The sequence below is a fragment of the Taeniopygia guttata genome, chromosome 37 (genome assembly GCF_048771995.1).
Source record: "Taeniopygia guttata chromosome 37, bTaeGut7.mat, whole genome shotgun sequence".
Classification (NCBI taxonomy): Eukaryota; Metazoa; Chordata; class Aves; order Passeriformes; family Estrildidae; genus Taeniopygia; species Taeniopygia guttata.
The window spans coordinates 2,280,398-2,289,845 of NC_133062.1; the positions used below are offsets into that span (position 1 = coordinate 2,280,398).

General features: G+C 51.2%; 1 pseudogene; it reads left to right on the forward strand.

Moving 5' to 3' along the window:
- Window positions 1–8,833, forward strand: part of LOC116806636 (uncharacterized) — a 182,374-nt pseudogene extending 173,541 nt beyond the window's left edge.
- The last annotated feature ends 615 nt before the right edge of the window (window positions 8,834–9,448 follow it).

Here is a 9,448-nt window from a genome sequence, read left to right on the forward strand (position 1 = left end):
ATACTAGTTCACACCCCTTGGTCCCCACAGTACTTTAAGACTATTTTCTACCTGCGCCACAACCCTGAATTTCTAACTGCGTCAGAGGCTTTGAGGGCCCCACCAGGCCTCAATCTGAGGCCTAGCCTGGAGTAGCTCAACTTTCACAATTCATGCCCTCTTTCTCTCAAAAATGCTGTAACAACCATGCTTGTGGCAGCGCCCAAACTGCAGGCGGGATGGGACTCTGACAGATTGCAGACTCAGGATTTATTATCTGTCTGTATCATACAAGCGAAAAGCAAGAGACACAGAGAAAATAACAACATCTATGCAAATCCAGATCCAAGACAAGATGGCAGCTTATGCAAAGCCTTTTTTTACCTATTCTTTGATCCAATAGCATAAAATAAAAGGTGCAAAGTCATTATACTCTTACTGATAAGACAAGGACCCACATGGGTTTAATATTAACTAAAGGACTGCTATGAACTTCAAACAATACACAATAATTCACTAAATAAGATTTAAACTTTTTCTATCTTTGCAAAGCATATAGCTAGGACTTTTCACATATCGAACTATCAATAAGTTCTTGTTCTTTCTTGTTTCTTATGATAAATATAAATGGATTCACTTGGTTCTTACTTTCCTAGCTTCCCATGAGAAGGTTTTGAAATTTCCCAGCCTTTCTCAGCTTTATGTCTACTTTCTGGGGCCCTTTCCCACTTCCTAAATTATTTTACCTTTTTATGTTCCTACACCACGCAACAGGAATTCCATCCTTGGCGAGGGGACAGGGTTTCACTATGTCAGATTCTACCAAGTTCCTGCTCTTGGACAAATCCTAGGAAGGCACATCCACTTCTCTGAAAAAACAGTTGCAGTTTTGTTCCACTCTCATCATTGTAAAATATTTCCTCCTTCTAAGAAATGTAAATGCATCCTCATTGAGAGACATTGACCTTTGTTCTGCCACTGCAAGATTTGGGAGAAAATACCTTTGACCGCTATTTTTCCATTTTCACAGACATTTGAGAGGACCCAAAAACCTCCCAAGATGGGGTTTGGAGGCCTCATCACATAACCAGCAGGTAGAGGCTGCAGGCTCTGGGCTCACTGGTGTGGAGGCTGAGGACAGAACAGGAGTAGCCTGGGAGGGACTGAAGGGTGGTTTCCACTTTCTCAAACTTTGCTGACAACTTGCTGATTCTTGCTGACTCTTCTTCTGTCTACAAATATTACTGTTCTTGGTCCTTGAACTGATTACTTTGTTATCAGAAGACTGGATTGTGCATCTGCTGAATGTGTCCATTGTCCTGCAAAAATTGCTCAGCATCCCCCAGTTTGGCAGAACGTGAATTGGCTACTCAGGTGAACTTGGAGTTTGATAGATTGCACTTGTTAGTGAAGAACTTTGAATGTGTTCATGTTTCCGCAAGCAAGAAGGGTTTGAGCAGGCTGCCTGAGGTGTATCAACAGCTTGCACCATGACCAAGTGCGGGAGTGAAGACCTGCCTTCCGAGGACCTGAGAATTGTTTGTGCTTGACGATGAGAAGAGAAACAGGGAGCATGAGATTGAGAGCACAGCAGAAACATCACCTCCTGAGCTGGACAAGGACACCTTACCAGAGACATCCCCAGCTCAGACAGAGAACCTCAGAGAACAGACACTGGCAGACATTGTTACCATGACTGTTCCTGACCAAAATCCACCGTATCCTTCCTGTGGTTCCTGGGTGAACTGTGTGTTGGGCTTGATTGAACATCTGAGGGTAGCCCACGGGAAAAGGAGGGTTTGTTTTCGGTGTGCTAAATGGGGGTAAGAGATGAGTACTTATCACAGCATTGTTTTTCACCTTCCTAAATGCAGGGAAACAGCGGAAATGGCTTCAGCCAGGGAGTGGATCTGTGAGGTATGTGGCAGGGACTTCAAGACAAAAATTGGTCTGAGACAACCCAAAAGATTGGCATACTCATGGGTTAGAAATCAGGAAAGGGTCACCGTTTCCCACCCAAAACAGACTTCCAAGCCAACAGAAGATGGTGGAGTAAAGAGAAGGAAGAACTCCTGATAAGATTGGAGGGCCAGTTTGAGGGTAACAAAACCATCAATAAACTCATTGCAGAACACACATCACAACCAAAATGGCTAAACAAATCAGCACTAAAATGAGATTTCTGCTCAAGAAACCAGCTGAGGATGTAGATAAGGATCCTGGAATGAGTCATGGAACCAGGAGAGCCGCTGTGTGCCTGAGAAGGGACTTGGCCATTGATCTTGAGAGGAGTCAGATGCCTGGGAGACCAGCAGCTGGAAGGAAAACAGATCCCAAGATGAGTCACCACCCTGATAAAGATAACAACAGCTGGGAAACACCAACCGACAGAGGGAGGGGCAGCTGCAGGCCCATTATCTCAGAACCCTCAGTGAATTGCTATCATCTGGGGCAATTAACACCTTCCCAAGGGAATTTCAAGAACTTTCTAGGTGCCCACAGCAGTCTTGGGGCTCTGTGCCCCATGGCCTCCCTGCTGGGCAGCCTCTGCCAGCTCCTGCAGAGCCCGTGGCACCTGTGGGGCTTCACAGACAGCCCTGCCCCGGCCTCTGCTGGCCTCTGGGCCTCTGGGCCAGCAGAGAGGCTGGCTAGGGCTGGCCATGGCCGGGAACTGGCCCTGAGCCCCGCAGGAGGATGGAGCTGGGCCACAGCCAAACTCAGCACAGGGCAGAGCTGGGCTCAGCAGCCAGGGCTGCGCACAGCTGGGGACAGATACTAGCAGTGACAAATGTCCTGGGACCCCTCCCTGCTCTGTCCATGCCCCCAAGGGCACAGAGCAGCCTCCTCTCTCGGGCTCTTGCCTGTTTTCAATGCCTTGCCCAGGCGCTGGCCCTGCCCCACAAGGCCTGGGCTGAGTCCTGCCCCTGCACACTCTGCCAGGCTGAGATGGACACTGATGGTTTCTGTGCCAGGCTCTCCCAGCCCAGCCCAGCTCCCTGCAAGCTCTGCCAGCTGCCCTGAGCTCTGGGCAGCACCAAGGGCCTCTCCCCAGCACAGCCCAGCCGGCTCTGGCCCCACAGCTCTGCTCAGGCCAGGCTGCTCTGGGCACTGCCCCACGGCCTCAGCCCCTGCCAAGGGCACAGCAGCAGCTGCAGCTCAGCCAGGACTCAGCCCCAGCCATGGGGGAAGGGGCTTGGCCAAGGCCAAAGGAGCTCCCTGGCTGCCCTGCTCCCCTCTGGCTGAGGTGCTGAGAGCTCTTTCACCTCTCCTGCACCAGAAATACTCAGGGTTGTACTCACAGAGTCAGTGGACATTGGGACGTTCCAGCTGCAGGAGATCACTCCAGGAGCTGCAGCTGCATTGTCCTGCAGCCAGAGGTTCCTGTGCCAAGGGCTGGCAGTGATTCTGCCCCAGGCACTTCTCAGCACCTTCCCAGCCCTGACTGATTTAAGCTCTCTGTGCCTGTGTGCTGTGCCCGGGCTGGCTGCAGGCAGTGCCCCAGCCCTGCTGGGCTTGGAGAAAAGCTGCTCATCAAGAGAAATGATCCTTGGAAGCTCTTGGTGTTCAGGAGCTGCTTCTGTGCCAGGAGCCTGGCCCAGCTCAGCAATACAGACACAGCACAAGGACTTCAATGACCCTCTCTGGCTTTGTGCTGAGGCCCAAGGCATCAGTCCCTGGGAAGGAGCTGAAGAAACCTCTCAAGAATCAAGTCAGAATCCAACTCCAAAGTTTCTTTGACTTTTAATGAGTCTGAATGAGGGACACAAATGAGAAAGTGTCTCCAGGCCCCAGACAGAGCATAGAATTGGAGGCAGTGATGACAGGTGGGGATAAATAGAAGCCAAGTCTCAGTGCCCTGGGGTACAGCAGCTTCTGTGCCAGCAAGGGCTATCAGGAGACACCTTGTGCTGAGGCACTGGAGCCTCCTGCACAGCCGCAGCCAGGCTGGGCACTGTCACCTCCTTATCCTGCCCTCAGCATCTCCCCCTAGCCCACATCCCAGTGGCCTCAAGGATCTGCTGGAAGGAGTCCCTGGGGAGCCTTGGTCAGGAATGGCCCCGGGGCCTCCTTCATGCTCAAAGGGACTGCAGGTTTTTCGAAAGACTTTGGCTTTTGCCTTGGAGACTCTGAGAGTTTTGGTCAATCACGGCCTCCAATTAGCTGCTGTAATTAGTCCCTGGAGAGGCTTTGTCAGTAACAACAGAGCATGGGCTCATTAATGCTTCAAGGAACTCAAATATTTTAAGGTACTTGGTGTTTCCCCTCTGATACAGACTCTGTGAGAGGTTTGTGCAATCATGGCCTCAATTAATCTGTTTTAACGAGTCCTTTGAGAGCTTTGTACTGACACTCAGTGGGGCTCATTAATGCTTTGAGATACTCAGTTGTTAAGGTACTTTGGAATATCCTTTCCACACTGAGTCTCTGAGAGGTTTTTGTGCCATCCTTGCCTCCAATTCACTCCTCCAAGGAGTCCATGAGGAGCCTGTGTTGGGGATGGTCCTTAGTGGGACCCATTAATGCCTCAAGACTTTGACTCCTGGAAAGGCTTGTGCCATCACCTCTCAGGCCCTGAGGTTCCAGGGCTCAGCTCCAAATGCACCACAGGGCTCATTAGGATCAAGCAAGTCCTGACGAACCATGGCTCTGCCTTGATTTCTCTCTGCTCTAGTGCCATTCATTAAGAAGGTTTCCTACAATATTTATGGAGTGATATTTTAAAGAGCTTCTAGGAAATATGTATTCCTGTTTTAAAGGGTCTCTTTTATTGCTGTTCTTATTACACAAGAGGAGATTACAGAATGCAGTGACTGATAATGATCCCAGGACTCTTTTCAGGAGGTCTGGCCTGCTCAGAAAAGCTCTGCCTGGAGGTCTGACCCAGCATGGACAACCTTGCTCCACATCCCCCAAGCCCATCCTGTCTCTCCTCACTCACCTGGGACCTGCTTTGCTTGGAGAACTGGCTGCACTCAGGAATAAAGGGCCTTTCTTTCTTTTTGTTTTATAGCAAATCCTGAGTTTCCCCATTGAAAACAGATACCCTCTGTAAGAGGCAATCTGAAGACCCTCACTCATTTGCCTGCCGATTGCCACGAGAAGGAACTCCCTTCCCCCACTGCAGTTCTGGCTTGGAGAAGGCAACAGTGCAGGTGCAGCCGCTGTACCGTTACGTTCTGTTCCGAATGAGGCCCGGCAAGAACTTGGCAAGGACTTGCCGAAGACCCAGCGTGGACCCAGCTCAGAGCGGCCCTCTGCAATTCCTGCTTCACTCTCCACCTTTAAGCCAAATGAACTGTTGGGGTGACTCTGGTGGTCTTTCACTGAAGACCCCTCATCTGCCTCCTTACCACCGTGACAGACAGAGATCAAGAACCCTCTCCCCAAGGACTGAGACTGAGACCCCTACCACAGAGAGTGGTGGTGGGGGGGAATGACATGACCTGTTCTTCTCCAGTAACTTCAATGGACTTATTCATCATTGTGTTTGTTCAGCCTGGATGATTTTCTGTAGATACACCTGTTCCCCCCATAGCAATTTCAATAGACTCTCATTGTTCTGCATGTTCCCCCCTTTCCCTCTGTGGACTATAACTGGACCCCTGGGTTGGGCAGGATTTTGGAGACTCTCCCCAACACAACAAGACGGATCCCCATCGTCCGGACCACTGAGGACCTCGCCTGTGTTGGTAGCTATTCCCATCCCCCCTTCTCTCTCTCTCTCTCTCTCTCTCTTTTTATTTCTTTCTGACCCCACTATCGCATTTATTGTTTTTGGCCCTTAATAAAGGTGCCTCTGTTGTGATTAAACTGATAGTCCCCTGCTGTTTGTCTTTTGCACTTTGGGATCGGCTAACGAACCATCACGACACCCCGCTATAAGCGGATCGTGACACCCTCCTCAAGTGTGTTGCAAACCCAAGGTGTCCAAGTGCCTCCAAGACCACTCCAGATCTGCCCTGGGCCAGCTGTGAGGGTGGATCATCAGCCCAACCTGCACTGGGCCATTGCAAGGGACTCTTGCCATGGTCACTGCACTGACCCCACTGCTGGGTTTGGGTGCCATGGCAACCCTCATCAGTTGAAGTTTCCTTGGAAACCACCCCAGGACCCCTTTCTGCAGCCAGGTTCCATGGCCACTTGCCTGCAGAGCTGTTACTGCCCTCGGCTGCCATGGCAGCCCTCAGGACAAAGAGGTGCCAGGGCTGTTCCAGGCACAATTGCAGTGCCCCTCCTTGGTGCCACCAGGTGCCACAGCAACAGCCACAGGGACCCATTTCTTAGTTTGGTGCCACAGCAATCAATGCCTGGAGGCATTGTGATGGTTGTTTGCCATGGAAACATGCCCTGGGCCTTTCTTCAGATCTGCTGTCACAGCCCGGAGACAGAGGGGATTCCTTGCTGGGGCCTTGTGCCATAGGCACCTGCCCTGTGCCACGCTGGCCGGTCAGGAACCACGGAACCAGCAGCAAACGGCAGTGCCAGGGCCAAGGACAGGTCAGGCAGACAGAAAGGGGCAGTGCTGGGCACTGTTTCCATGGCAAGCCTCACTGGGTGTGACACCTGGGACACCTTTCCTGTCAGGTGCCATAGAAACCCCTTTTTGGGACTGATGGCACGGACACTGGCACTGAGACGCTGCTGGGCCAGGTGCTGAGCACAGGGCTGAGCACACAGAGATGGTTTTGCTCTTGCTGAGCTCCCACTGAGCCAAGGCCTGTTCTGCCCCCCTCGGCCACGCTGGGGAGGGGCTGGGGCTGGCAGGGAGGTGTGGAGGGGACACAGCCAGCACAGGTGACCCCGCTGGCCCTGGAATACCCCAGCCCATAGGACATCCTGGTCAGTGTATAAAGTGGGGGGAGTAAGGAGCAAGGGGAACTTTTGGAGTGAGGGCTTTTGTCTTCCTAGGTAACTCTTAGGCAGGATGGGGCCCTGTTTTGCTGGTGCACAAGGTAAGCACCAAAAACACAGACACCAACCTAAGGAAGTGTGTAATTTATAGAATGCAAACCAGCAAAAACTGACAAAAGGAGAAGCTCTGCAAAGGACATAGTCATTAGCCAAAGCTACAAAACCAGCTCAGCAATGCACCCAACCATCACTACCAAAGATTGCCTACATTGATTAAGATAGATTTAGCAGCAGTAACTCTCAGACTTTACCATCACCCAGACCCACACAGCAGCTTGGAAGAAGCTGTTGCAGCCAAGAACTGCAGAGCCACTCCTAGACACTGGAAATTCCTGCAGGTGCCTCCAGCCCCAGATGAGTCGCCAGCCTTGCTGTGAGAGGGCCCAGCTCTGATACTGCTCAATAAACAAACTGACAGCAGTGTGGGAGCATCTGTTTTCATCCTCCTCTTGGGTCCCTCCCAAAGCCTGGCCAGGGCCCAAGGAGGAACCAAGGGAGCTGACTTTGATCCTACAGCCCCAAGCCAGATGCGGCCTTGTCCACCTTCTAAATACAGAAAGGTAAAGCCATGTTTGACTAATGAACACATCCAGTGATGATATTGCTAATAATGCATTGTTCAGGAGCAGCTACAAATACAAAATTGGATTAGAAAGTTCTCTGTGGTTACAAGATGCAGCTGAGGATGTGTAATCAGTTCCTATCTGTTAGAGGTGGTGTGCCCAATTCTGTTAATTGGGCAGTTTACTTTATCTCTTCCATAACCAATCATCTCTCTGGGAAATATCTTCTGCTAATGGGCCATTGTATGTCACTGCATGACTGATAAAAATGAAATCATCCCATTGTGAGATGCTCCACCCAGTGGGAGGAGCCAAGCATTCCTGCCTGGATATAATCTCAGACTTCAAACACCACAGCCAGCCTTTTCCCACTGCATTCTCAGAGGAGCAGCTTTTCTTCTGCACTGGATTCCCATAGGAAGATTCCCAACAACACCACTACTGGACCTACAGAGGCAAACTCCACCCTGCTCCAGGATCACTGCTTGAACAGAAGCACACCTGTCACTGCAGGAGGACTGCAGCCACCATTTAATTGGACTGCTGCCAACACCCTGACCCACAGTGTGTCAGGTCATATTCTGACTCGGTCAGTGGTTTTTCTTACGTTTGTCCCATTGCATTTGCATTTTTGATATTCTCCTAGTGAAGGACTGCTCCCTTTGGCACACAGGCAAATCCCATCCTGCCTTTTTCCTTCCTTGCCAGACGAGGAGCTGAAGATGGAGTCCAGAGTTGACAAATCCCCATGGCAGAACCTCATGGAAGAGGCTGTTTTGAGCGGCTCCATGGAACAGGAATCCAATGGGGAGGAAAAGCCCCAGAGATCCCACAGGAGGAGGGGCTCCAAACCCAGCCCAGGGTGCTCTGAGGAGGAAAGACCCAGCCTGTGCCAGGAAGGTGGACAGAGCTTCAGCAAGAGGTCAGAGCTGGTGGTCCACGAGCATCTTCAGAATGGGGAGAATCCCTATAAGTGCTTGGAGTGTGGAAAGAGCTTCAGACAGAGCTCTGACCTGCTCCGCCACCAGATGATCCACACGGGGGAATGGGCCTACGAGTGTGGGGAGTGTGGGAAGGGCTTCAGGTGCAGCTCTGAGCTCATCGCCCACCAACGCATCCACACCGGGGAGAGGCCTTACGAATGTCCTGAGTGTCCAAAAAGGTTTCACACCAGCTCCCATCTCCTTCTGCATGAGCGGATTCACACAGCCGAGAGGCCCTTCCGCTGCCCTGACTGCAGAGAGGGCTTCAAGCATAACTCCCACCTCGTCAGGCACCAGCGCATCCACACTGGGGAGAGGCCGTACAGGTGTCCCCAGTGTGGGAAGAGCTTCACCCAGAGGTCTAACTTGACCAGACACCAACGGAGGCACCAGTAAGAGAAGCCCTGCAAATGCCCTGACTGCAGGAAGAGCTTTGTCCAGCTTCATCCTCTATTGGAGGACCCATGTTGGGAAGAGATCTGGTGGCCCATGTTCCCTGTGATCCATGCTGGGAAGACACCTGTTCCTTTTCCTGGCCCTGGCAATGACATGATGTGGGGTCAAATGACATGAGGGTTTGGCCATTGTGTTGCAATTACATTCACTCTCACACTGATGTCATTGCCAGGGGCAGGAAAGGGACTGTTTCTTTCCCCCAAGGAGAAGGGCATCCTTTCCAGGAAGGAAGAAATACGTGTCTGGGAAGAGACAGTCGGTGGTGATGTACTTTTCCCTGTAAATGGTTTTTCTTACGATTTCTGTGTTCAATATTGTTTCTGTTCCTGTTCAATATTGTTTCTGTTCCTGTTTGTTCCTTATCACATTGCTGTTCTCAATAAATTGTTCTTAGCTCAGGATCTTTGTCTTTTGTGCTTTCCATGGGAGGCAGGAGGGCAGCAAGCTGCACTGCAGTATTACTGGGAGCAGGAAATTGGGGAATCCCATTCCTAAACCTGGGCCCATGGAAACCAGGATTGCGAGCTGGTCCCAGCCTTGGTGGCCATGGCAACA